General features: G+C 34.8%; 1 long non-coding RNA gene across 1 annotated transcript in view; it reads right to left on the bottom strand.

Moving 5' to 3' along the window:
• The window catches only part of LOC130681315 (uncharacterized), a 167,300-nt gene extending 148,944 nt beyond the window's left edge, over positions 1–18,356 (bottom strand). The window contains exons 1-2 of the long non-coding RNA XR_008994364.1: positions 18,336–18,356; positions 12,567–12,615 (exon numbers count right to left, since the gene is read on the bottom strand). This is a non-coding gene — a long non-coding RNA (uncharacterized LOC130681315). The remainder of the gene's footprint in view (positions 1–12,566; positions 12,616–18,335) is intronic.
• Between the last annotated feature and the right edge of the window lie 9,039 nt (positions 18,357–27,395).

Raw genomic sequence — 27,395 nt, 5'->3', positions numbered from 1 at the left:
TTTTCCAAATAAAGTTTTATAAATTAAACTATGAAATATTAGAAAAAAAATAAGATTTTGTTTAATTGGTTCCAGTAAAGACTGGAATATTATTGAGAAATGATGGCTAATTGGATGAGCTATAATTGATGAAACTCTGGAAAAAAATCTAAGGTATACAGAACTCTGTAAATGCAGTGTGTTTGGGAATTACCTTTTTTAAGTAATGGTAATTGGTTTCATTATACTAGCATTATTGAGTAAATATGTTATGTTTTATTTCAAAAATCAATAGAAAATTATCAGAAATGTGTTCCTCCTTTTGAACTTGTGAATCTGAATTACTTTTACCAATTCCAAGAAATCATTTGGGGACTATGATGTAATTTCAGTAAATTTCTATATTAATTTTAAGATTTATATTTTTATATTAAGTCTGCAAATCCAGAAAAGTTACATGCCTCTCCATATAATTCAGTGAACCTTAATTATGTTAATAATCTTATAGTTTGGTGTGTAAAGGAAACTTTACATTTTCTGCATATATTTTCCTATGTTTTATTCTTTCCACTATAGCAAATGTTATTTTAAAATTCTTTCTAATTGTTGGTACTATCATAAAGTTGAATGCTTTCATTATGCAACATGTTATTTTTCTGTTTCCCAAAACTGGTTACTGGACACAAAATTAAGGCTGAAGACACAGTATGGAGCATCTTTTTTATTTGCCATCTGTATTTCTTCTTTGGTGAAATATTTATTAAGATCTTTGAGCAATTTTAAATCAGGTTGGTTTTTTTCTTACTGTTGAGTTTTAATAGTTCTTTGTATAATATTTGAGATAACTGCCCATTATCAGATGTGTCTCTGCAAATATCTTCTCCTAGTCTATGTCTTATCTTCTCATTCTCTTGACATTGTCTTTTGCAAACAGGACATTTTTATTTTACTGAAGCGCATCTTATCCATGATTTCTTCCATGGACCAGGCCTTTACTGCCGTATCTGACAAAATCATCACCATACCCAAAGTAATCTAGGTTTTCTTCTGTTATTTCTAGTAGTTTTAGTTTTATGTTTTACTGTATAGATAAAGATTTGTGGGTTAAGCCTGTGATCCATTTTGAGTTAATTTTTTGCAGGGTGTAAAGTCTCTATCTAGATTCCTTTTTTCTTTTTTGGCATGTGGATGTTCAGTTTTTCCAGCACCATTTGTTAAAAAGACCATCTTTGCTCCATTGTGTTGCCTTTGCTCATTCATCAAAGATCAGTTGCATATACTTGTGTGGGTCTGTTTCTGGGCTTTCTGTGTTGTTTCACTGACCTGTCTATTCTTTCGTCTGTAACATACTGGCTTGTTTGCTGAACTTTATAGTAAGTCTTAAAGCCAGGTGGTGTTAGTCTTCCATCTTTGTTCTTTTCTTTCAACATTGTATTGACCATTTTGGATCTTTTGTTTCTCTATGCAAATTTTAAAATCAATTTGTCAATATCCACTACAATATTTTTTTAATGAGATGTACCATCCCTTTAATTTTGCTGTGAAGCTAAAACTATTCTAAAAACTGAGATCACGTTTTTTTTTTTAAATGAGATGAATGTGAACATTCATTTGGTATTCTCTGAAGACAATATTTTAAATTAGAGTAGAGATCAGGGTTATACAAAAATGAGTTTGGCATAGAAAACTAGTGAGGTTATAAGTGGTGGTCATTTTTGTAAGAATTTGGTTATCTTAATTTTTGGTTTTGAATTCACTGAGCATTTCAACCAAACAAAGACATTATTAAAATCAAACCCAACAAACACGTGGGCTATGATAACTTGTTATCACCTCCACTGTACTGAAAATCATCTTGCCAAGACTCACAGCAGAAATAAATGCAGTTCTATAAATTAAAGAATTTCAAAGTCCTCATCTCACACATTTTTAGAGCAGAAAAGCCAAAGACTGCTCTTATTTTGCAGAGGATGTCTGCTACTCTCTACTACTTTCTCCTTTTTTTTCATAAAAATGGCAGCAATCCCCTTTCCCTTTTGAAACAGGCCCTGCCTACAAAGCTAAACCTCTCCAGTTATTCCTGTAGAGGCCATTCTTCTTATCCTCCTTTCCATACTGCTAAGACAATGACTTCATTTCTCATTCAATTAATTTATAAAAAGGAGAAAAAATATGATGTGGAAGATAGGGAAACTCAAGTGAGAATCTCTGGCTTCTAGATTTGGCTTTTTTATTAAAACTCTCTCATGGATTTGTTTCCTTTAATAAAAAAATCAAATTAGCCTATTGAACCAGTTCCTATGATTTACTTTTTGGGGGAAGCAATGGATAATCACAATTTTGGAAAATATGGCTTATGTCTTGAAAACTATAATAGGAATTCAGGAAAGATGTCTGGGTCTAATTCTGAAGATAACAACTGCAAGCTTATATAGTTGCTTATATTTTCTTTACAGATTGTTGGGCAGAGACCTTGTCTTTTTCATCTTGCCTTCTTAACTGAGTCTAATGCGATGGTTTGCACATTATAATTGCCCAATAAATATCTGTGGAATTAAATTGAAAATTTTATCACTTAAATGACTCTTCCTGACACATCCTGTCTAGTGGAGTTTAATAAACTGAACTTACCTCGAATGTAAACATTGGAAATGGTATTTAAAGCTTAAAGTAAATTTGACATATTCAGATACCCTTTTAGGATTGTGTTAACAGTATAACTTTTTTATAAGCAATTCATTTATGACTTTTATAAAAGAACATATTCATCATCCAAATGCTATTGAATCAGGAATACCCTGGTTTGGCATCAAACTTGTTCACAGAATGATTGAGCAGTTTTTAGAATACTGTCAAGCAAATAAATTCATTTACAAAAAACACTTAGAATATTAATGGATCTTATGCTTTTACCTTGGAGTATTTAGAGTTCAAACTGTACTTCAGGAGCTACATGAAGCATATGTGATGATCTGGTTGTCCAGATATAAGCAGAAGACTGCCAATGTCAATAACAGCAAGGTGTGTTGGTGTGTGCATTTGAATTTATTTTATTCTTATTTATTGCAATCATTTTTAGAATTTGATTTGGTAAATAAATATTAGGTTTAAAGTCACATTTATCAATCTAAAATAGATAAGCAAAAGAAGGTTCTGGATATGTCTACTTTGAATTTCTATTCTATTTTGTCACTAAGGAAAGAAGCTGCTCTACCTGTTTTATCTGCTCTGGTGAATTAAGCAATGAAGTCTAAGAAATCACTAAACTCATCTATTTCAGCAACGATTTTCAAATGATGGGAGGGGCTTATAAAAGATCTCATCACAATCACTTGAAGGGATTCTTTTTCCTTCAAATTATACATAGCATCTTACTGCGCTGACGGACAGTGACTGTAATGGGGTATGTGGGGGGGACTTGATAATGGGGGGAGTCTAGTAACCATAATGTTGCTCATGTAATTGTACATTAATGATGCCAAAAAAACAACCACGTAAGATTTAAATGGTAGAAAAAAAATTATACATAGAGTATTCTGACATATCTTTCACTCTCAGGCAGAAAATGAAACACAGGCTAATCTATGCAAACTGAAACTATTCTCTAGAAACCTCCTTATCTAGGACAAATATTTCTCTGAGGCATCTTTCTCCTTCACACATGTCTCCTCCTCCTTTTCCTCTCAACCAGCTCCCTTTATTTAGGTGCCTTACATTTGGCCCCTCCCTGATTCCTCGGTACGACCTGTTTGGTCCATCCAGAGCTCACCACAGATGCTCAATGCCTCTGTGTTGTTAGTTGAAATTCTCAATAGACAGAATCTGAAGGCTTATCTTCTTACATGTCACAGGTTATTGGAATGCCTAAGGATTATTTGCCAGAAGGCTAGGTCTAATCAACTGTGTCTGGAGCGAGTTCATGAAGTACATAGGGCAGCCTCTTAAACCTCTCTGGACTGGGCACATGCCATACATGTCACCTATTACAATCCAAGTATATTATGTTTGATAAGCAAACATCTAGAGTGCCTGCTACATATAATATATTCTATTGAGTGATGGGCAAACAGGAGTATAATATGAGAGGTCTCTATTGTGAGATTACAGTAAAACTGGGAGGACTGAATGCATCCATAAAATTATGAATAATAATATAATATGTAAATACATACATATTATATATTTGATTAAGTGATTTATATACTCATAAGGTGTCATTGTGGACACTTTGCAGTCAGAGAAGACCTATTTGAGGGTATATGATACAAACTGAATAAAACTTTATTAATCCAGAGTAGTTAAACTTTGATTCAGTGTGATTGATGGAGCCCTGTTCTGACCAAGGTCTTGAACATGCATCCTTTTTTCTATCAGACTTTCATTTATATGTCTCATGACAGAAATTTCCATGAAATGTTTACTCAAAATGTAATTTAATTTTGCACTTATTTTCCCCCCTTTTACTATCAATGCCTCTAATTCCTTAATAAGGAACCAGTTCCATGGTTCTTGTCAGATCCCACAGTAACCAGCACACTACATAAACCATGTTTGCATATAGTAAACATTTAATTATTTTCTCATTTGTTGAATTTACCACAAATACAAGAAATACACTTAAGATATAGAAAGGTTACAAAATACATTCTATTGCATATTTTCTGACTTTATGTACTTACCTAACTCATAAAAAACACTAACTTAAATGTCCAATCACTTATAATAACTCTAACATCCCATAAGAAATAAAACTAGTAGTTTTCTGTGTTAACCTATTTGAACTAAACAGTATTCCATTTCTTGCTTCCACAACAATATTTGTTGTATAAGCTCTCAACATAGATATATTCCCAAATTTTAAATGTAAAGCATTTTTCTTAAATATGAAATACTCTTAATTTTGTGATTGTCAATGATGAGTCACATTTGAAAGATGAGAAACAATGACATGCATATTTTCTAGCTTGAGAAAAGATTTTTATGTGCTACCAATTTTAAAAATGAGGTTTGATTCATAAAGCTCTCTTTTGGTTGTTTCTTCATCCCATAATTTTAAAAGGACATAAAATATATAGAGGTGTTTTTTTTATTTCCTCAACATTGCCAATTTAGTGATATCATATTTTTTTAGCTTTGAAAATTACCTTTCCTTAGAATAAATATTGAAATATGAAATGCTGACCTCACTATACCACAGGAAAAAAAAAAAGGCACAAAAGATCTGGGAAGCAGTCCAAAGTGTTTCAAAGTGACTTTTGTGACAAGCTAAGCTTTTTCACCTGAAGCCATCAGTTTGTGGAGAAGAAAAAAGAAAACATTCAGCTTTGAAGATAAGTCAGGTATTTTATGAAATGATTAAACTCATGTGTACAACTGAATGTGCCACCAAAATTTTATCATCACCAAAACCATCCTCTTCCACTCCTGGATGACGAGGCAATTGGGATTCAGGGCCACTTCTGGGAAATCTGCAAATATGTACAGAGCATGGCCTCTCCCCTTGTGGTTGAGAGCATATGACACAAAGGAGTGGAAAACTCGAGGCAAAATGATTTAAAATCAGAAAGGGTTGATTTCCAGTCCCTGTGCAGGAATTATCTGGCAAAGTTTAAGAAATGACATTATGGGATAGAGGTTAGTCATCCCTAAATTGAGGGCAGAACATACTGAGGTCCAACCCAGTGCAGTCATTGACAATTGCTGTTTAATTTGATTATAACTTAAGAAAAAAAAAGTGGCACAGATTTCAAGCTGCAGGATACAAATCATAGAAAAACACAGTTAATTCTATCTCTGAATGTACATGAATACAGTAAGTTCGGTTTGCTTCACAATAAACTGAGTAGCTTGCAGCTCTCTAGTCTGTTCAGTTCTTTTTCCCATTTATATGACCAGTTTCTTGGTAGGGATATTTCCTTCACTTCACAAATCAAATAAAAGGAATTCTACCAATTCCCTTAGCAAAATTTCCCTTTCCAAGACCCTGCTGTCCTTTAGAAGCAGCAGAATCTGTCAGTAACTATTCTATCTTTGTGAGTTTCCTGTGATACCATCTCCCCACCAGCAGCTCTTCTGAGCCTCTTCTCCATGAAATTGAAATGCTCGGTGACTCTTGACTTCCAGGTAGGATTAGGAATGTCTTCCAACATTGCACCAGAGTTTATAATTGTATACTGGCAACTAAAAACCAATAAAAGTCAAATCATGCCTTGAGGATTTGCTAAGTGAAGTGAGCACTAATGAAAATAGTGTAAAAATTGTATTTCCCAACCTTGCCACTAAGATGAAGTGCCCATGGATATGCTATTTTTGCAAATTATCATGTCTCAGAATGGTGCTTAACAGACTAATAAATTATATTTATATAGGATAGGCCTCCCCAGAGTGGTACAATCAACACCACTGAAGAGTTCCAGCTTGCAGGACAGCAATTAGCTTGACATAACATCAGACACATATGTGTGGGACTAAAATTTTGTGGCCAAAGGCAATGAGCAGCATTTTTCATGGGAAACTATAGAAAACGTCTGAATCATGGTTAAGGGGACAATAGGGAAAGATCGTGACTTAGATTAATATAAAAGCAAGTCTGTAAACAGAGGAGCAAATGAAGTTCAGAACTAGAAAAAATGAGAATTAGACTGAGTATTGTATTAAAAACAAGGAAAGGAGAGCACTTCAGAATGAAGATCCTAGATGTATGATCTATGTAAAAGAAATGTAAATGTAAAAGAAAGTGGTGGTGCTTGTGAATGGGGCTGGGGCGGCACTGCCAGTCTGCAATAACTGTAGCAGACCCAGCTGAGGAAGTGCTAGAAATTGGAAGGAGAGCCTTAAGTGAGAGAGATCTTTGAAGAAATTTCAGGTATTTCAGTGGGTTGTGGGATCATGTCAATGAAGACGCAAAAGCAGCAAAAGAATCCCCAGACTTAAGATTCTTCATAAGGGAACACCAAAGGTATATTAAATGAGGGTTCATTCACCATAAAGACAGGACCTGGGCATTAAAAAATCACCCGTGTTAATTCATCAGGGGTCTAATTTTCAAGTTGATGGCAATATAGCCTTCCAAAATAGATGGGAGAGAGAAGAGGAAGGCAAAGTAACGCAACTCTGATCAACAGTAAATACACTGTATTTCATAATTCCCAGGGAAATGCTCTTTTACGTCTATAGCTGCACAGGGTTCCAGAGTTCCTGCCTACTTTCTGCTGAAGCCACGTGTTGGCAAGCCTGACCTCTTCTCCAGATCTCCCTGAGGACACTGCCCACCGATGGGCAGCTAGAGAGACTAAACTTCTGCAGCTGTCAAAATCAATTTGGTATGCTCTGATTTGTAAATATGAAGGGAGAAACAGGAAGTGCTAGACATTTTAAGAAATCCAAAAACATAGAGGCAGATCAGGATGAAGCAATAGAATAGCTTGTTTTGATATCCATGAGGCAAGATCAGGATGCTATAAAAAAAAAGAAGGAAGTAGAAATATTTTCCATAAAAGAGAGCATGGGATTAATAAAATGATTATTAAAATGAATAATCCATGAATGTGCTAATAGGAGAAAGATGAAAATAGAATATTTCTTGTAAAAAAATGATCTTTTGAATAAAAAGTCCATAAAATTTCACATTATTGGAGTCTCAGAGATACACACAAGAGGCCCAATAATATCCTAACCATATAATTAACAATCTTTTATTCTCTCTCTTTTTCCCTTTCTCTTGACTTATTTAAACATGTGCATTTATGTATACATCTATATCTCTATGTATGTAATTACATATGTGATAGGTATGTCATATATATAGCTATCTTGAATAGCTGCTTCATACCTATTGATCATATCATAATATATTCAATTTTGCCAATTTGATGGGCATTGAGGTTGTTCCTAGTTTCTCTTTTTTTTTTTATTTTTCCCTTTACAAATTAACCTGTCATGAATATCTATGTGCCAGTATTGATTCCACTGGTGCTTACACTGCTATAAGACTGATTTCCAAAAGTACAAAGTAAGAATAAAATGATGCAAAGACATTTAACATATAACTTTAATAAATATTGCCAAATTATCCTTTAAAAATGTTTTTAAATTTCTCCTGTGTCAATCAGAGCTAGATATCTTTAATATTCATTTTTAATCATTGACTATTTGAAAGGTCGGAAAATTCTCTCCTGCTATACTTCACATGCAAAGTTATTTCATTGTTTTATTTCTTTCTCAAATAATTAGTGTGAGAATGTGTCCTTTTACAGTTTTATTGACTATTTATTTACATTTCTTCTTTGGCTTACATTGTTCATAAGCTTTGCTCATTTTTTTATGTTCTTGTTTTTATCATTTTTTCTTCTTGTAATGATAACCTGTATCGCGGCGAGAGCAAGCTTTTTTCAGAAGAGGGGCAAATAGATAAACCCAATCTATCCTGTATCTTAACATTTTATGACGTATTTTTTTAATAACTCTTTCACTGAAATAGGTTGAAATCACATGGATACAAAATGTTCAAATAAATTTTAATTCTAAGTTGTTGTTTATTTTCCTATACATAATGTCTAATAAATTCAGAGCCAACCCTATTTGGTAAATTGGCCATGTATTTAGTGATAGATCTAAAGGAAAGTACACACATTTGTCTTTCAGTCAATGAATTCTTAATAAACCTCAGGTGTTTATAGTATCTTGACTTCTAAACGAGAAACAGAATATTTCATCCAAACTCAGATTCTTGAATGAATAAATTATTTTAAGAAGGAAAAATCAATTGTGCTTCAAATAAGGTGTGCATTTTTGCCATTCTTGTCTTTATTTCTAACAAAGTTAGAAGGAAATAAATCTTATTAATAATATACATTTTGTCATGTGTAAGAGGGTTAAAACATCAAAGTAAATATTTCCCATTTTTAAGAAGTCTCATCATTCTGTTGTTTCTATTTTAAAGTGACTTATTTCACCACAAGTGAAGTGTTATAAATGATAGCAGAACACTTAGGAACAGATTCTAGCTAACTGCTTCGACATAAAAAGCTAGCCAAAGGAAAACTGAATGTTTGACAGGTTTAAAATAATGAATTTTTAAAGGAAATATATTTTGATACTTTTATTCCAGAGCATTGGTTTTCTGAGTGTAGTTCCCAAAACAGCAGCATTGCCTGAGAACCTTCTAGAAGTGAAAATTCTCAGAGACCACTTCAGGTGTATTGAATCAGAAACTGGAGGTGAGGTCCATCAATCTGTACTTCAACAATCCCTCTAGGAGGTTCTCATGGCAATTTAATTTTTGACAACCACTGTTCTACACCTTCTAGTGGTCAGGGATTGTGTGTGTGTGCATGCACGTGTGTGTGTGTGTGCTTATATGTACATATAAATATACATATTGCATATTTATTATAAGTAGCTAATTTATGTGGCCATATATAACTGTATTATAACAGCTGGTGTAGCATGAGTCATGAATTAAAAGGAATCAATAAGAAAAAAAGACTAATAAGGCAACTATTATTCTAAAATTAAGGAAATGTTGGAAATATGAGTGGAAAACAATGGATTTTTGAGATATTCAAAAACTATAGTATATCTTTAAAGTATCTCTTTTCTAACCTTTAGGAGTACTTCATGAAACTAAGATAACAAAATCCTTAATACAATTTTCTCTAAGAAAACCAAATATAATATACATACATAATTTTCATTTACTTGTAATGTTATGTAAATGGCAGTTAGACCCTGATTCTGTTCATCCTTACTTGCCATACCATGTCTGAGGATCCACATGCAGTTCTTTTTTCTTATAAAATCTTAAATACCGCTTACTAAATTCGTAAAAATTGCAATATTTTCAGAATCTCTTGCCTGGCCTTAGTCCATTTCTATGTCCATAAGTGTTTACAGGGGGTGAAGAGAAGCTGTCCGCTCCTCCCCTCTGTTGCCTAATTGGTCTGGTGCCTGTCTGTCACCGGGGCTCCGCCTGCGGAGCCGCTCCCGGAAGGGGCGGGGGGACAGGCAAGTGCTCCTGGCTGGGGGAGGAACAGGCAGGAGGGCGGTGGCTAGCACGGCACACGGAGACAGGCTTCCGGTGAGCAAATGGATGGGTCTCTCCCACTTTATCTTTTCCCTTGAGTGACTTCAGTTCCACTGGTTTCACAGGTTTATTTGCCCTGGTCTGGTAGCATGCTTCCCCCCAGAGCTACAATTGCCAACATTTTAACCACTTAATTTTTCACAAATATACACATATGAAAGCAGTTAATCCCTTACAGAGTCGTTGGAAATTTTATAGGAGGTAATGTAGGCAAATAAGCATTCAGTCCTTGGAATTCTTCCCTTTAACTCTCTGATCCACTCCAACTTAAGAGTATTATAGTGTGTATATAATTACATGATAAAAAATAAAAGCATGTGAAAACCAATTGATTCACTTCCTAACATGTAGGAAATATAAACTTCATAACTAATGTCAAGGAAGAAAATAAACATATGCTAAAGGTAAATACATTTCATTAGGTGTCATTGCAGAGTCATACTTTGTGCTTAGCAGGACAGAGCACACTGGAGACGTACAATTGAACAATCAGAATACATTCCAGCCTCAATTGTTAGAGCAACAGTTTTTCATGGAAATTTCTCAAAATGGCTTTTAAATAGTTATTGGAAATTGAACCTAAGAACATATTATTCAATATATTTCAGAGAAACAGAAACAGTTCTATGAACCATAAACCAACATTTAATAAAGAAATATTCATGACTAATAGTAAGAAAACCAAAATTTATAACAAAAGAAAACCAAAATTTATAACAAAAATTCCATATTATAGTATATTTGTATTTTATGTTATATAATTTAAAGAAATATTTTATGTGGAAGACATGGAGTTGTTTTAATATTGTTTTAATGTTTTAATATCTTCTATGTTTTCTAATGCCTTTAAGTCAAAGATGTTTATCACTGTACATTTCCATAATAATAGTGTCTGGCATAGAGTGGATACAGTTATTAAAGAATGAAGAAGACATATATTCAGAATTCTCATTGATCATCTCCACTTAACAAAACATACTTCAAAATTTACATGTCCAAAGTAGAATTATTTATTTCTGACTTCATATGGACTCCTGCGTAATTATGTCACATCTTAGTAAATGGTACCAACTATAAAACCAGTTGCTCAAGTCAAAACGTGAGGGATCATGGCTATGATGGAGAAACTTTTAGTGTATCAATGTTGTGACAAGAGAAACTACCAAAGTTAGAGATAAAAAAAAAAAAAACAGTCTGTTATAGTAAATGAATAACATCTGAGAAAACAATGACTTTGTGTGGCAATTTTCTGGGAGAAAATTCTGGACAGTTCATTGAAATGAGATCCACATGGCGCAAGACATTGTTCAAAATCCAAATTTCTCTGAGCTCGAGGCTGGGAAGCCAGTCAGAGGGTACTCATTAACATCCAGGGAAGGGAGAAGCATTTATTAATTATGTCAGACATCTGACCAGACAAAATGTAAAGTTCATACCTACAAGGCCACCATAAGTTTAGAGATCAAAATTTTGGAGCAAGAGTAAGAGGACTGAAGAGAGCCTGACCATCCACACCAGTTTTTCACTTGAGACATTGGAGGATTTTAAGCTGTAGAATGAAAGAGGCAAAGAAGCCAAGAAAGAAGTGGCTTACAAGCTCAGCAGAGATTTTCAGTCCTAAATAACTGTCGGTGTGGGGGGAACCGTAGTTTAAGGGCTGCGCAGAAGGATTTCTAGTAAACATATAAATTCCCAGGGGAGAAGCCTGAATGGCTGTCCCGTGGGGGTGGGGACTAAACAGAAAAAGATCAAACATCCTATCCAGACACAGTTTAAGAGTCTAAAGAAACTAAGCTCTTACTTACTGAGATTAGTTATCAAATTTAGTACACTAGCAAAGTAAGGTAACCATATTATATATAAATTACTAATGACTAAATAATTTGTATAGCAAAGCAATATATTGAAAATATCAAGTTATATATTTCACTCTGATTACTGCACCAGATTTTGTTCATTCTGTAAGTAATAATTATTTTTAGCTGGCATCTTTTATTTCTTCCAAAAGTTAGATGGAAGATGTTCGTTCCTAGGAGAATGACCTAGGGCCTAAAAAAACAAGTGTGTTGTCAAGACTATAAAATATGGAGCACTGTAGTTTAATCTGGTCTATATCTGTCTCTTTCTCTATAACAGACTTCTTCTTTCCTGTTTTCCATTGTATTAATGTGAAACAAGTTCTTTGACACTGAGAGTGAGCAGTTCATATAATTGAAAAATAAAAGCATCTGTACTTTCAATTCATAAATTTCATTTATCATTTGATTAACCAAGCTTCTAAAAATTTTTTAAATGTGCTTATTTGATTGCAAGAGGAAAATTAAATATATCAATTCCAACTTCTTTCCCTAAAGTACTCCCTCATCACAGAGGGTAAATTTTTGCTCAATATGAATGCAATCACACCACAGAGCCCATTAAAATAATGGAAATTGCTCTTCTAATTTGCCATTGACCAATGGAAAATATCCCCCACAAGGATCATGAAAGACATAACACTCACCATAGGAGACAGACTACTGTAGCAGACTGCTTTTCTAGACTTTTGGCACCTGAAAGTAAAGAACAATGATATTTTAAGATCATTTAACTTACACCCTGGAGGATATCATTTTAAATGTTATGCAGATAGTAAAAGGAAGAAAAGCAGAATTTTAATCAAAAAAACAAGGTAGACAAAGAAGGAACAAATTATCAAAGTTGGGAGTGAAAAACAGCATAAAACTGCTAAACTGCATAAACTACATCATTTATTTTAAAATTTCCTTGGTTGGAATCATCCATTTAAATGGATCTTTTTTCCTATTCAAACAACAATGGAATATCTAGGATGAAAGTAATGTAAAACATTATCCATACAAACAGGAGTAGCAGGATTTTAAAATAAATTAATACACTTTATTTAGACACAATATGTAATACAAAAACAATCGCAATTTTTAATAGATTTCATCTTCATATTCATCTACCTCAAAAAAAGTAAACATCTTATATTTAGTTTTCTAGTATAATACAACAAAATGTTGAAATGATCAGAACTGAGTTTTTAATTAGATTACCATTATCTGGAGATGGGGTTAAAATTTAAAGCAAGTAGAGTCAGTTTTCTCCTCAACTGTTTTTCAGAAATAGAAGTTAAAATATGTATACATTAAATATATGGAGCTTTTTATCAATAATACTTCAATATACCTTAAAAAAAAAACAGAAAAAGAATGACTATATTAGAGCAAAAGTTATCTAGATTTTTAACTCACATCATGCATGTTATAGTTTAAAAGATGCAAAGGAAATCGAATTTGTTCATTTTTCATAGAATTTCTGCTTAATTATTGCCATTTATTTTTTTTGCTATTGCTGATGTTGAGGGCATCATGTATTCCCAATTACTCAGGACTTTTGTTTGTTTCCTCAAATCTCTAAATGTGTCGTGTCATTTGAATACATCTTGATTTCAACCACACTGGTGCTGAATCATGTTGTCTTCCAAAGCCTATTAACAGACTCCCTGCCTGCATATTCTTGTTTCTCCAACCAATTTTTTCTAACAAAATAAATAATTAATATTTAAAGCAGTATAAATTACTGATTCTCTACTGGTGGGAGAAGAAAAAACTTTATTACACTGTATTACCTACAATTTATATAAACACCTCTCAACTGGAACTTCAATCTACCTTTCAAACTCATCTTCTACCATAGATTCCCATGTACTGCACACCCCAGGTTTTCCATTTTCTACTAAACTTCACGACTGTGTAAGAAATCCAAGATTTCTCAGCCTGAGATGCTCTTCTTCCCTTATTCTGTCTCAAAATTATAGAAATCTTAATATTCAAATTAGATGTTCTGTTTCCAATAGCAATTGATTATTATTTACTCCAAATGGAATTAATCATTACTTACTCCATATTAACATGTAGACACACTATTTTGACCTTACTTTTTCTATGGCATTGATTTTATACCAACTAAGATAATATTTGATCATTTATATGTCTGTGGCATCTGCTACATTCCCAAACCTTGGTGGGGTGCCACCGTGTTTTCTTTGTTGACACACCCAGAGCCTCTGCCAAAATGCAGTGGACTGCGTAGGCAATCAATTACTGCTCATTTACTAACAATAGATGCTTTTACATTTCCATCCAGTCCTACTAAGGATCCATTTACATTCCATGTTACAGTATCATTCAGTGCTTAATAGAAGAGGACTCAGAATAAGTCTAAAGAAATTTCTTTGTGGGTGTGGGGAAAATGGAACTTTCTGACCAGTATTCCAACCTGGACCACTGTATATATAATAAGAACATGTCTGCATATTTATGGGATGTTTACCAACAGCAGAGCAGCCCGTCAGTCCCAAATTGCCTCTCCAGGGTTGGGGGGGCAGGGTAAGCACCCAGTTTCTCTTCCCTCTGTTCATGGTATGTAATTGGCCAGGCACCCGCCAGTCACCAGGAACCACCCACAGAGTTCTGCCCCATGCGGCTGAGCCCAAGTAGGGTGAGAAAGCTTGGCAGGTGGAGCTGAGAGAGAGGAGAGAGGAGCTGTGAGAACAAACCCCTCCATTCCCAGCCTCTTGCCCTTGTCTTCCTTCCATCTCACTGAATTCATAGAGAACTTACCCCTGGCAGAGAACCCCCTCCTCCTGGAGCTGCAGTGGAGAAAGCTAAGAAAACAACTGCTCTTTATATATGATTTCACGCTTCAATAAATGATAGACATTTTGTCTGTGTTAAGGTATTTCATTATCTTAAGTTGATAATATTTAGAATAGAAAATATTATTTCCCCTTTTAGCAATGATTTTGCCTAAACAAACTAAAGGGAGGATGATGAGTAGAGATCACACACTTTGGAAATATGGTAAGATGTTCTTTAAAGAACTCAGTATTTAAAAAGGGAATGGGTACTTCAGGGAGTGAAACTTCTCTGTGCCTTTGGAGGACAGGACTGTATTTTACGGTAAATGTGCGACCTACCTCTACATACCACCACAAAGGAGGAAGTCCTTAACTCTCTGTACTGTCAATTAAAACTCCAGTTTCATAAATATTTTTAGATTTTTAAAACATATTCTCTTTTCATAAATGAAGATTAAACATAGACCTTTTTTCCTCCTTAATGTTATTTAATATCTTTTACCATATCCATTATATAAGATAATCAAATATCAGATATTAATATAAGCAATGTCTTCTCATTCTACTTTTAGAAGTTATTTTTGTAATTGCATGCTCTTACTTCTTTATATATTTTTAAGAGACACAAAGAATATATTTTGATATTATTCCAAACTGACAGAGAATCAAAATAAACTCAATCAGCTGAATTATGCTGATACAATGTAGTTACCATCAAAGAAGAAATTTTACCCTAGTTGAACATGTAATATCTAAACTGTATCAGTCTCATGTGTATAACTGCAGGTGGGTCCACTTGTTAATTATATGATAAGCTGATTTTGAAAATGAACAGATAGACAGGGTAAGAACATATTCTGAATAAAAATTGCCTTTCCATCACTCTAGAAATTCATGTTGCATAAGTATTAGTTATATCCACTCCTGCCTTACTATTGATGCATACATATATTATTAAAAGTTTCATTACATATACAGTGTGTTTTATTTGTCTTAAAAGCGTTCACTTTGATGCCACCTTCAGATTTTGATCATGACTGTGATATTTTAATATTAATGAATGAATTATAATAAAATAATAAATGACTATTTTTACATTTAGTAAATGTATTTATATATTTATCATGAGTAAATTATAAATAATGCATTAGATGTAACAGTTTTCTTATAGTCTGTTCATTAAAAAGTCATTCTTTAAGACAATTAAACAATTTTTCTGCAATATTTTATTCTGTGAGGACTAATGGGAACATGAACCTATACTTTTGTCGCTGAAAGAAGTTCTAAAATCATCTATACTGCCTGTATAATAGGTTTTATTATTAAAATAAATATTTCCTGAGTCACCTCTCTAAAAGCTTTTCTGCACCACCTTTATCTTAAGGAAAAAAAAAAGATTCATTCTAAATCCTCTGATGAGTCTTGAGTGAAGATCAACAATTAATGCCCCAGTGATTCCTCTGTTGCCCTGACATTGTTACTCATTTTCACAGCAGGCATCAGAATGAGCGCAGAATGACTTTCACAGCTTTTGACGCCATTTTCCATATATTCAGCTAAAATGAAGAACCTCTTAGATTTTTAAGAGTTCTTTACATTAAGTCTACACAAACAAGTCTTCCTTACATATTTTCTGGATTGTACACTCTGTACATTTGTTTGAACTATTTTGACATTAAAATATTACAAGATGGCTTGTATTGACCAATACTATAACCACAAGCCATTTTTTGGCCACATAATTTAAATTGAAATCAAGTAACATTAAATAAAAATTGGTTCCTTGCTCACACTAGCCACATTTGAAATGCTCAGCTGCTCCATGTGGCTGATGGCTACTACATAGGGAACACAGATTACAAAGCATTTCCACCATCTGCACAGTTCTACTGAACAGAACAGACACCAGTTAGGTGGGAATGTGGGGTATCGATCCTCTCTTTAGCATCTCACTGCATTATACTTAGACGCAAGTTACCATGCTTTTTTGTAAAAAATTTTTAAAAGAAAAGTCCCTTCTCCCCAAAATGGGAAAAACAAAACAAATGGTAACATTACCAACAAGCCCCCACGTGCAGTGAGCATTTGCTGCTTAGGAAGCCTACAGGAATGTGCGTGCTCTCTCATGACAAATTTCAGAGCATTCTCCCAGGCTCCCAACTTCCTCATCCAAATTTGGTATGACTGGCCTTTGTCCATTGGTCACAATGTTCTCTTTTCTATGATCTGTAAGCACATTGTCAGTTTCTATTTGTCGCCAACTTGGTTCCACATGAAACAGAAAAATGGAAAAGCCTGTCTTAACCCACTGCCCTACCCCCATCAGAATACCTCTGGGTCAAGATCCAGTAAAGTCATGATGGATTGGGGGTATCTTTGGAAATATTTTGATGCCCTAATCCTTTTTCATCTCCACCAAATGTTAAGGTGTGAGTCTGAAGCAATTTCTGTACTGCTCAGTGTCAAGTTGTCAGCTGAAGTTCTCAGTGCTGTCAGAACGCATTTAACCACCACCCCTCCCTAAGACCTCCCACTTCTAGTTTGTTGCTTCTAATCTGCAATAAAATGCAAAAATAAATAACCCAGCTTTTTCAGATCGACAGTGCGAACAGAGTCAGAAAGAGAACCTCAAATTGCAGGATTCTGTAGTTCTGTTTATGTTATTCAGGTGCTTTATACACTTTCATATATCCAACTGACCTCCAGGAGGTTTAACATGACAGGCACCTAACCTGGAGTCCAAGACAGGCTTTAAAGTACATAATATTCAAACAAGTAAAATACCTCCTTAAACTCAGCAGGTTTCTTAGACTTTGATGTTTTAAAAATATTACTCCAGAATCTCAAATACTCTCCATTATGAAAGGCATGAATATCAGTAACAACTCCTTTATCACAAAATTGGTCAATGTGATCTCACTTTCACTTAAACGCTTGTGTGACGTCCTCTGAAACCAAATGCTGTAAGTGAAACTGGAGTTTGCAGACGTGAACACTCAGTCTCAAGGAGACGCACTGCCCAAGCCACACACTTGAAGAAAAGGAGCTTGAGTTCATATCCGAATTGTTGGTAGGTTAGGATTTTTGTGTATTTTTATAGTCCCAATTTTTTTTTCTGAATAAAATCTTAGGAGAAACAGGAAGACGAGGAGGAATTTTTATGATGAAACCACGTATTACGTAAGTGGATATTCTAGATGAATATAAAGTTTGTACCACCATTTGCCAATGATTTAACTTTTTCTTTTTTTTTTGGTAAAAATTCCTCCAAAGGCAGAGAATACGTTTCATTTCCTCCCTTAACAGAGGACACAGCACAGAAAGGCACTTTCTGGATGACTCATCACATCGTTCTGTATCTCCGTTCTCGGTCTGTGCTAAAGCACGCAGCACATCTCTGCAGACGCTGGGGAGCTTCTGTGCTCCTCAGTGTGAGGCTGGCAGCTGTGACTGCTCCCTGCTGTCACATGGCCTATAACCAACACCCCTCACTACCGCCTCCCACATCTAGCGTTGCTTCTAATCGAACCGCCATTTCTAATCTGCGGTAAACTAGAAAAATAGTCAAGCCAGCTTTTTAAGATTTACAGGGCAAATGGAGCTCAGAATGGCATCTGAATGGCTTACTTTCATTTCAGTGGTTCTGTGGTTCCTTTTGAATTGTTCAAATGCCTCAAACACTTTAACGTCTTTCACTGTATTCCAGAGGGTCTGGGATGATGGAAATCTCACCTGCAGTCAAATAGAGGTGATTTAAAATGCTCTTTTTATGCAAGGCATCTGCGGGTAGGCCACATAAACATTTGTAGAAATACTTTATGCTTGTTGTGTTGATAGTTATTAGACTGAACATTTTAAAGTGAGGAATTTTGCATTAGATCTACCAGTAAGCTAGTAAAAAGAGCACAAGTGCGTAACCCTCATCTCCTGCAATTTAAAATGAATAAAGCACCTCTTAGGAGTAATATACTTGCCCCGTAATTTAAATTATCTTCTAGATGACTAAATCCGCTAACATGAGTCTGCCCTTCAATGCTTATGTACTTTAAGAATGACTTATGGATTAAGTCACCTTGGGAAACTTCCCATCCCAACTCATTCTTTTCATAGTATGTCAAATTTATGTAATTTATGAACATCTCCTAAAATACTTATTTTCTGTCCTTTTGTATTCACTTTAATTGTAATATCTAATTTAAAAGTCTCAAATTTTCTATAAAAACTCAGTAAGTGAAATAAATAACTTGAAAGTGGAAGTGCTATGTATTCCAAATTGAAGAAACAATCACTCATAATATTTTAATGCCTTTCTCCACACATAAACCTAAATAAGATTGTTTCTGACTACATTATAACTGCTCATTTACTTTTATCGGTAGAGAAAAAACACTGTGCTCCCTTTAATAAAATATCAAAAATTCATATGTAAAGGATTAAACTCTTCATTTTAATTGAAGGAGCAGAATCTTTGAGCAGGATTGTGTCATTTAACAAATCAGAAGCTTAGGGAAGTCTTTCTTCATACTGGGCCATGATCTCTTCTGGTCTACAAAATGAAATTCATGTCACTGGATCGAGAGGTTCATCCCATAATATGCAGACACAATACTTGATAACCTACCCTGTGTTATACGGGGTGAGCTGACAAGTGGGAACCTGATCTAAAGAATGGGGGTAGAGGGTAACAGAATCAAGGACTTTTAACACCAAACTCACAGCCACCTTCCAAATTAAAGTTTGTGACTTCTTTTTTGCTGGCACAAGGAAGTATTTGAAACAGATACTATCTACTGTCTAGTAGAAATAAAATAAGGATAGAGAGTAGGAGGTGTTTAGCAAAGATTGTCTTTATTTATCCATTCACTCTAAGTGACCATTTGACTAACTAGTCAGTTTTGTCTGTGAAAGATTGTATGTTCAGAAAGTTAATGTGTAGATTAATCACTCTGACATATGTGGCCATCCATTAATGCTCAATCCATATAAAACAGATTCTTTAAATTAAGGTTGAAGCAAATATTTAGCAGCATTTCCAAAGGTGAGGCTGTCTAGAGGAAAATTCTTCTTCTATCCCTCTGTCTTTGAGGGCCTGGCATTAGGAAATCCCTGTAACACGCTTGGTGCAGTGGGGTCTTCCTCTTCTGAGGAGCAGCATAACTGCACGACTCCGGAAAAGTCAGCATTAAGCCACAGGTCAATTCAATCCCAAATTTAAGAATAATTTAGACTACAACTGGGAAGGGATAATGTACTGGGATTTCTTTTATCAAGTTGCTTAATCACATACACACACCAAAGGGACTCATCAAAATGAATTTTAAGTAATAATAATTCTACCAAAGTATGTTTCTTAAAGAAAAGCAGAAATACACCACAAACATATAATAAATGAACATCAACATTCAGCGGCCATGTATACATATGCTTTGTAGCTTTGGATGAACTTTATCACTTATAAATTACTTTGAGTTACTTACATCAGTAAAATCTTGAGAAGCGGTTCAATATTTTTCTATTAAATGTTTAACTTGACAAATTTTTAGGTGACTTTCTAAGAGTAAAACAGAGGCATATGACTAGAACCATGTTCTTGCTACCAAAGGCTCATTTGTGTGATTATTACAGGAGAAGTTTGGATATATTGTTCTAGTTGAACAGATTGGGAGAGATGGGGAAAAAGTTAGTATATCTTCGCAAGTACTTGAAGTCTCAACTGTGACTGATATCTAGCAAAAGGACAGAAAATACGTGTGTGGAAAACTTAGGCTTTTTTGTTTCTTGCGTGTTTCCTTTGTACATGTCACTAACCTGGCATGGGACTCCATTCTCTAAACCTACACAGAGCATTTAAATCCTAGTGTTTCCACTTACAGACAAAAAATATTTGCAAATCACATCTCTGACAACAGATTTGTGTCTGAGATACATAAAAACCCATTCATTGAAAAAACAAAACTCAATTAGAAACTGGACAAAAGACATGAACAGATGTATGAAAAAAGTCATTAACATTAGCAATTAGAGAAAAGCAAATCAACGCCACAATGAGGTATCACTGTTCATCTATCAGAGTGAGCAAAAATTTTGAAACAGTGATACTATTTGTTAAATGTTGTCAAGAACACAGACAGACCCGATCACTCACGCATTACTGGCCGAAAGGCAAACTGGCAAAGCCTATGGAAGAGAGTATGGCAGTTTCTTACACAACTACAACTCAAAAATTGTAAAATTCTGTACATGTATCCCCAAGAAATGAAAACTTATGATCACATGAAAACCTGTACAAGAATGTTTAGAGCAGTTTTATTCATAATAACCAAAAAAAGTAGAAACAACCCAAATGTACATCAACAGGGGAATAAACAAACCACAGCTCACTGTGCATGAAAAACTCCTCCACAATAAAAAAAGAATGAGCTACTGATGCATTTAACAACCTCGACAGATATCAAGGGAGTCATGATGAGTGGAAAAAGCCAGTCTCAAAAGGTTACATTTATAAAACATTCTTGAAATGACAAGTCATAGAGGTGGAGAAGAGATTAGTGGCTCCCAGAAGTTTTGGGGTAAGAAGGGAAGGCGGGGGCTGTGGGTAAAGGGTAGTATAAGGGATCCTTGTGATCAAACTGTGATGACAGTGGCACAAATCTACCCATGACCAACTTGCGTCAAACTAAGTACACACACCCAAGGTGCATATAAAGCATGAAATCTGCAGAAGATGATGGGTTATATCAATGTTAGTTTCCCAGTTGTGACATTGCACTATTCAGCTCCCTAAAATGTTACCATTGGAAGAAATTAAATGAAGAGTATGTTGGATTTACCTGTAGTTTTTCTTACAACTACATGTGACTCTACAAATATCTCAAAAAGAAAAGTAATAATTAAATAGAAAAATGAAATTTTTGTGACCCAGAATTCTAGGTAGTGCCTAACAACCGACCAGAGTAGGTACTAAAGATAAAACGTCTTTGCCATCACCGATCTGATAGGCATATCAAACAGGAGTGGGCAGGTGAATTGTCAGTCAATGTGCATGATGCTGACGGTATGGGCTTTGACACTGAAAAAAACTATGTTTGAAAAAATGGCTGAGATTTCCTTACCAACTGGGTAACAGTGAAGAATTCATCGAGCCCTTTAAGACACACATTCTTCCACTACAAAATGTATAAAATGGAAATAACAATACCTATAACATTGTGTTGCTGTGGGTATTGTACAAAATCCATAATATAAAACATGTATATGGGTGGAAGTATGTGTGTCTACACATATATGTAAATGTTATATACACATATATAAAGAATTTTACTAGATAGCATTATATAAAGAATTTAGAGTGTTTGCAGTCGTCTGCTGAAGTCAGGTAGTCCACTGGAAGAGTTGAATATTAATTACAAGTTTTCTGAATTCAACTACCACATGGTTCACTCAACTAAGACGTGGTTCACTCACATACATACAATAAGCACTCGATAGGTACCACATACGTTCAAGTAAGTATGAGGTGGTGAAAGAGGGGTTAAGACATATGACCTAGAATTGATGTATTTGGCACTTCAACTTCCCTTTGTTTTCACCAAGCTTTTCACTAGACCCACAATTTTCCTAGCATTAGCTTTCCAAGAAATCTAGCAATGGATTCCATCTAATTCCTTACGAAAATTATGATTGTATCTACAAGAAGGATCTTTTGTTGAATCCTCCTTAATTATTTTTTTTTAAATTTATTTATTCATTTATTATTTTCATTCAATGTTGGCTCAGACTAATGCCAATTTTGCGTTATGCTCTTAGCACCAAGAAACAATATAATGAACTATTTAGAACAGAATGGTCAAATAGGAGGGCAAAGCATTTCATTTACTTCTTTACCTTTTATTCTAAGAGTGGGACACCATTATAGCAAAATTCCTTGTGTTTATATATTTTCTGCTATAAAGTAAACAGATGAGATGGCAGTTCTCTCCTCTGAACTGATGCCAAATGCCCGGCTGTGACTTGTTTGCCAACTAATGGCACAAGAAAACCATAATGTATAATTTGGGGTCGCATATGCTGTCTCTCAGATAATAAGAATACACACAAAATCCAGGAAAAATTCTCTTCTTGACTAACATGTCAGAAAAATAAAAATAAAGTAAAAATTCAGTTGCTGGTCAACTCCTGCCTCTAGAAAACTACAGGGATTTGCACTGCGATGGATATTAACTAGTTCCTCTGTTATTATATAACCTTTGGTACGTCTCTGTTCTTTCTTTGTGTTCAGCACAGTCCCTAGCCCTGTTTGACGTAGGCCCCTGGGCACGTTAGCTCCCTCAGATTATTCAGCAAGAGACCTTTACATGGTTTTCCCTTCCTATCCACATTCCCTTGTCCAGAACTTTTCAGATTTTAATAAGCATATGAGCCCCCTGGAGATCTTATGAAAACACTGACACCCATTCAGTAGGTCTGGGATGAGCCGTGAGATTCTAAATTCCTTACAAGTTCCCCAGTGATGTCAATGGTCCTGGTCCGCAGACCGCCTTCTCACTTGGAAGAGGGGAGACACTACATCCTGAACTGATGTAATGTTTGCCCACTTGGGGTAAATTAGGCACTCTGCTGTGGCAAAAACATTTCAAACTATGAGCATTTAGTGTTTTTCCCTGCTTTTCAATCTTTACAAGAAAGAGTGAGTGCTTTGTAAAGTAATGCCAGGTCAGGTATTATTGAAATATTTCGTATGAAAACACTTATATGGCTTAAGGAATCATATATATCCAGTGATTAAACATGAAAATGAAAATTATACAAAAATTTATAGTGATGAAACAGTGCTTTTTTTAGTTTTGAGGTACACTGACAAATGAAATCTTAAGATTTAAAAATGTACACTGTGATGATTCAGTATATATACACATTGCAAAATGATTCCTCTCATCTAGTTAATTAACACATGCATCACCTCAAATATTTATCTTGTATGTGTGTGTGTGTGTGAGCATTTAAAGTTCTCCTCTTTTACCAAATTTCAGTAATACATTGTTATTAACTTCAGCCACTGTTTTATACATTATGTCCTCAGAACTTACTCTTATAGCCGAAAGTCTTGGTGTTCTTTTTTATTTCCTCTTAGTGAATAATGCTCCACTCACTTCGTTGTGCTATATTATATCTATAATATCTTCAATTAGATGCAATATTTGTAAAAACAAAACAAAAACACTCTATTTTGTTCTATTTTCACCTTAAAACATTCAGGAAGGATATCAGCAGATGCCACCCACTCCTCCAAGTTCCAGCCTCTGCACTCTACCTGTGAAGTGATAGCACCAGGGCTTGGGGAGGGAGAACTGTCCTTTCCCTGGGCCTTGCCCCAGGATAGCACATCTGTCGGGGAGCCGAGAATACCTTCACATTCCCTGTCAGGGAGCAGAGTTTTAAACCGTATTTCAGAAAAGAAAAGGAAGCAAAAACACAGTAGAGCTACTGCATTCATTTCCTTTTTTTGCATTTTTAGCAATTGGGGGCTCAAATTTATATCAGATATTGTGAAATCTGCATCTCAGCTTCTTTTTAAGTCAGGAGAGAAAAGTTTTCTTCATCTGTTATTACTGTTTAAATTCAAAAGTTGGTATTTTCCAAAGTCCTCACTGAACTATTCTCTTTCATGCATCATATTTTACTTTGCAGGAAAATATTTTCCTTTTCCAAATTGTCAGTACTTTTAGAACCAAATCTTGTTTGTCCTAAATATTTATTGTTCTTTGTGGTATGGAAGTTCTTTAGAAATGTAATAGTACATTCTATTCCAAAAAGCAAAGTAAAACAAAGCCAATACAACCTCCAAAGCTGCCTCATTTATTCCCACTTAGTTTCTACTTTGGTAGAAGACACTCAAATATTCAGTCAATTAACAGTTATTAAGTTTTATGCTGTCCATTGAACTTCCTCAGGGATCTTAAACTATGGAGGGGGAGATAAGAGTTACTCATTCAATAAGCTAGAAAATGTTAAAAGTGTTTAAAGAAACAGACACAGATCTTCAGAATGCAGAAGAGGAAGGGATTATTGCCAAGTAAAATAATGAGGGAAGATATCATGAGACCGTCTTATCAATTCCCTGAGGAGGACAAAGAATACAGACATGTTGAATTAAGGAAGACAAAATTCTGGACTGAGGAAACAACATAAAAAATAGTGCAAAGACATAAAAGTCCATGAAGGGATTAAAGAAGTTATATAAGATATTACCTGAAGGATATAGGAATATAACAATAAAGTAATTGTATATTTTTTAGCTGAAAGGCTAGAAGGAGGACTTCGCAATTAAATAAAATAGAGAACAAAGAAGGCAAGCTTTAGGAAGAAAAGGATGACTCATACTTTCCATTATGCTATATAAGATAATAATTTTTGTATTCTTTTCAGCCCCAGTCAATTTATGCACATATATATGACTCTATGACTATATATAAAAAGTACATTTACAATGAATGTCATTTAATTTCATCTTATAAAACAGCAAATGCAGTTGACAATTTAGCCAAAATAAAGACCCAGAACTTCCTTTCTCCTTGAGTTTGGAGCCTGAATAGAAAATTACAGTCATTTATTGAAAATACTAAACCTTTTACTTTTTACTCAGAAGCTATTCATCTTTTGTCAAGTGGTCTTCACAGATTCTGATAAAAAAGCCAACATATAATCATCTTTTACACAATATGTACAATTCTGACATCTTACTATAATCTTATTTAAAATGCAGACAGAAGATAATGCTCTTTTTTATAAATTTGGAGTAAAACTATAAGAGCTGGAAGAAAGAAATTAAGATTAGAAAATAAAAAATCCTCTCCTTACTTAAAAAAATGCTTTCTAAAAATATTTAAAAAGGTATAAGTTTGGAGTAAATAATTCAAACATAAACATTTTGCAGGAGTAGAGTCAATGGGTGGAAGATGGTTTTATAAGAGTTAATTTCACAGAGAGGTGAGAAATACCAGCTTTCTCTTTCTTTTTTAACTGAATACTGAGTTAAATGGAATAATCCCATGAATCATACTGTATTCTTTTCAGTTGGTGTATTAACAGTTCTGAAGAACAAGACAGGAACAGAAATAGATGTTTTACAAAGAAAGGAGATGTATACATAGAGGTACATTTCAGGATGGAATGGGAGAAAATAGCTCTGCCATCAAATTGACTAAAGTCCACCACCTAGGTTCATCACACATAAAGTGTGTAAATTTGAGAGAATTTTTAAACCTTTTCAAGCCTTGTTTTCTTTGCATTTACGTAGGATAATAATACTTATTAGAGCTGATTAGAGCTCTAATTCTGTTAGAATTAGAGCTGATATGTATAAAACATTTGAACTTAGGAATCCCAGACCTGTTTTTTTTTTTAATTTTGGTATCATTAATCTACAATTACATGAGGAACATTATGTTTACTAAGTTCCTCCCTTCACCAAGTCCCCCCACAAACCCCATTACAGTCACTGTCCATCAGCGTAGTAAGATGCTGTAAAATCACTACTTGTCTTCTCTGTGTTGCACAGCCCTCCCCGTGCCCTCCCCACACTATACATGCTAATCGTAATGCCCCCTTTCTTTTTCCCCCCTATCCCTCCCTTCCCACCCATCCTCCCCAGTCCCTTTCCCTTTGGTAACTGTTAGTCCTTTCTTGGGTTCTGTGATTCTGCTGCTGTTTTGTTCCTTCAGTTTTTTCTTTGTTCTTATACTCCACATGAGTGAAGTCATTTGGTACTTGTCTTTCTCTGTCTGGCTTATTTCACTGAGCATAATACCCTCTAGCTCCATCCATGTTGTTGCAAATGCTCCACATCACTAGTCATCAGAGAAATACAAATTAAAACCACAATGAGATATCACCTCACACCAGTAAGGATAGCCAGCCTCCAAAAGACAAACAACAACAAATGTTGGCGAGGTTGTGGAGAAAGGGGAACCCTCCTACACTGCTGGTGGGAATGTAAATTGGTTCAACCATTGTGGAAAGCAGTATGGAGGTTCCTCAAAAAGCTCAAAATAGAAATACCATTTGACCCAGGAGTTCCACTTCTAATAATTTACCTTAAGAATGCAGCAGCCCAGTTTGAAAAAGACAGATGCACCCCTATGTTTATTGGAGCACTATTTACAATAGCCAAGAAATGGAAGCAACCTAAGTGTCCATCAGTAGATGAATGGATAAAGAAGATGTGGTACATATACACAATGGAATATTATCCAGACCTGGTGTTTAAACCGATCCTAGTGGGGATAGAAAATAAAAACTCTGATCTTATGAACACACCAAGTAAACAATCAGGTTCAACATGGAAAAGCAAGATACACACAAAAGCAGGTATTTTGAAACTAAGGTGGACATCACATCTAGAATTTTTCCCTTGAGATATCTTTCATTATTAATGTCTTGCCGCCAATCTAAAAGAAGGAATCTGTTTATGTCCACCAGATGGCTTCCCTTCCTTTCCAGAAAATGTTGACCCTGTTGCCCAAAAGTTCAGTCAAGTTCTTTTACCTAAAGACATTATGAGATTTCCTGACTGAGTGCATTTATTCAAGTTCTTCTGTGATTTGAGCAGCACATTCTTTTCACAATATTCACCGCTCTTCTCCAAGGCAAAAACATGACCTTTACTACATCTTTCTGAATATACCTTAT

Source organism: Manis pentadactyla, chromosome 16, assembly GCF_030020395.1.
Source record: "Manis pentadactyla isolate mManPen7 chromosome 16, mManPen7.hap1, whole genome shotgun sequence".
NCBI lineage: Eukaryota > Metazoa > Chordata > Mammalia > Pholidota > Manidae > Manis > Manis pentadactyla.
The sequence above is the reverse complement of the archived record's forward strand: the minus strand, read 5'-3'. Positions and strand labels throughout refer to the sequence as shown.